Raw genomic sequence first — 2500 nt, 5'->3', positions numbered from 1 at the left:
ACAAGAAGACCGAGGCATCAAAATTTTTTTTTTTTTTTTTTTTTTTTTTTTTTTTTTTTTTTCGATAAATCCAACCGAGAACAAGAAGACCGAGGCATCCAAAATTTTTTTTTTTTTTTTTTTTTTCTTTCCCATATACCAGAGAAAGAACATGAAGACCGAGGCAACCAACAAAAAATAATTTTTTTTTTCTCTTTCCCGGAATTTTTTTTTTTTTTTTTCGAAATAGCCGAGAAAGAATATGAAGACCGAGGCATCCAACAAAAAAATTTTTTTTTTTTTTTTTCCTAATCTACCCAAGCAAAACAAATAGAAAACCGAGGCATCCAAAAAAATTTTTTTTTTTTTTTTTTTTTTCGAAAATTTTTTTTTCACAAAAACTTTTTTTTTTTTTTTTCCCCAAAAATTTTTTTTTTTCGTTCCAAGCTAACCAAGACATCTACTATTCACTAGTAGAGCAATCGAGACTGCAAAGCAAGCAATGGCCTTACTTGCAGCTCTTGGTGCTGAGAACTCCCCCCCCCCTATAGTAGTCTTAAGTAAAACCACAGCTCTGACAGGAGTAGATATTGCATGCGAGCGAGGAGTCGTAATGGGCAAAATTGACTCGGGGGACCTCCAAATCGAATTCCGTTTCGAGCAAAACACTTCTTAGGCTTCAAGGAAGCTCCCATAAAATTTCCAAACCCAAACTCCAAACTTCATTTTTTAGCCTACAATGCCCACGTGCACGCCGGTGTGCACGCAGGGGTGCTTGAGCATGCGGGAGAGGAGCCATAATGGGCAACATTGACTCGGGGGACCTCCAAATCGAAATCCGTCTCGAGCAAAACACTTCTTAAGCTTCTAGGAAGCTCCCATAAAACTTCCAAACCCAAACTCCAAACTTTATTTTTTAGCATACAATGCCCACGTGCACGCCGGGGTGCTTGAGCGTGCGGGCGAGGAGCCATAATGGGCAACATTGACTCGGGGGACCTCCAAATCGAAATCCGTCTCGAGCAAAACACTTCTTAAGCTTCAAGGAAGCTCCCATAAAACTTCCAAACCCAAACTCCAAACTTTATTTTTTAGCATACAATGCCCACGTGCACGCAGGGGTGCTTGAGCATGCGGGAGAGGAGCCATAATGGGCAACATTGACTCGGGGGACCTCCAAATCGAAATCCGTCTCGAGCAAAACACTTCTTAAGCTTCTAGGAAGCTCCCATAAAATTTTCAAACCCAAACTCCAAACTTCATTTTTTAGCATACGATGCCCACGTGCACGCCGGGGTGCACGAGCGTGCGGGCGAGGAGTCGTAATGGGCAAAATTAACTCGGGGGACCTCCAAATCGAAATCCGTCTCGAGCAAAGCATTTCTTAGGCTTCTAGGAAGTTCCCGTAAAATTTTCAAACCCAAACTCCAAACTTCATTTTTTAGCACACAATGCCCACGTGCACGCGGGGGTGCTTAAGCGTGCGGGCGAGGAGTCATAATGGGCAAAATTAACTCGGGGGACCTCCAAATCGAAATCCGTCTCGAGCAAAGCACTTCTTAGGCTTCTAGGAAGCTCCCATAAAATTTCCAAACCCAAACTCCAAACTTCATTTTTTAGCATACGATGCCCCCGTGCACGCGGGGGTGCTTGAGCGTGCGGGGGAGGAGTCATAATGGGCAAAACTAACTCGGGGGATCTCCAAATCAAAATCCGTCTCGAGCAAAGCAGTTCTTAGGCTTCTAGGAAGCTCCCATAAAATTTCCGAACCCAAACTCCAAACTTCATTTTTTAGCATACTATGCCCACGTGCACGCCGGGGTGCACGAGCGTGCGGGCGAGGAGTCGTAATGGGCAAAATTAACTCGGGGGACCTCCAAATCGAAATCCGTCTCGAGCAAAGCATTTCTTAGGCTTCTAGGAAGTTCCCGTAAAATTTTCAAACCCAAACTCCAAACTTCATTTTTTAGCATACGATGCCCACGTGCGCGCCGGTGTGCACGTCGGGGTGCACGAGCGTGCGGGCGAGGAGCCGTAATTGGCAAAATTAACACGGCGGACCTCCAAATCGAAATCCGTCTCGAGCAAAGCATTTCTTAGGCTTCTAGGAAGTTCCCGTAAAATTTTCAAACCCAAACTCCAAACTTCATTTTTTAGCATACGATGCCCACGTGCACGCCGGTGTGCACGAGCATGCGGGCGAGGAGTCATAAAGGGCAAACTTAACTCGGGGGACCTCCAAATCGAAATCCGTCTCGAGCAAAGCATTTCTTAGGCTTCTAGGAAGCTCCCATAAAATTTTCAAACCCAAACTCCAAACTTCATTTTTTAGCACACAATGCCCACGTGCACGCGGGGGTGCTTAAGCGTGCGGGCGAGGAGTCATAATGGGCAAAATTAACTCGGGGGACCTCCAAATCGAAATCCGTCTCGAGCAAAGCACTTCTTAGGCTTCTAGGAAGCTCCCATAAAATTTTCAAACCCAAACTCCAAACTTCATTTTTTAGCCAACGATGCCCAC

The sequence above is a fragment of the Cornus florida genome, unplaced genomic scaffold (genome assembly GCF_030987335.1).
Source record: "Cornus florida cultivar Cherokee Brave unplaced genomic scaffold, ASM3098733v1 CherokeeBrave_3.0.0_Hap2_scaffold_46, whole genome shotgun sequence".
NCBI classification, from domain to species: domain Eukaryota; kingdom Viridiplantae; phylum Streptophyta; class Magnoliopsida; order Cornales; family Cornaceae; genus Cornus; species Cornus florida.
The sequence above is the reverse complement of the archived record's forward strand: the minus strand, read 5'-3'. Positions refer to the sequence as shown.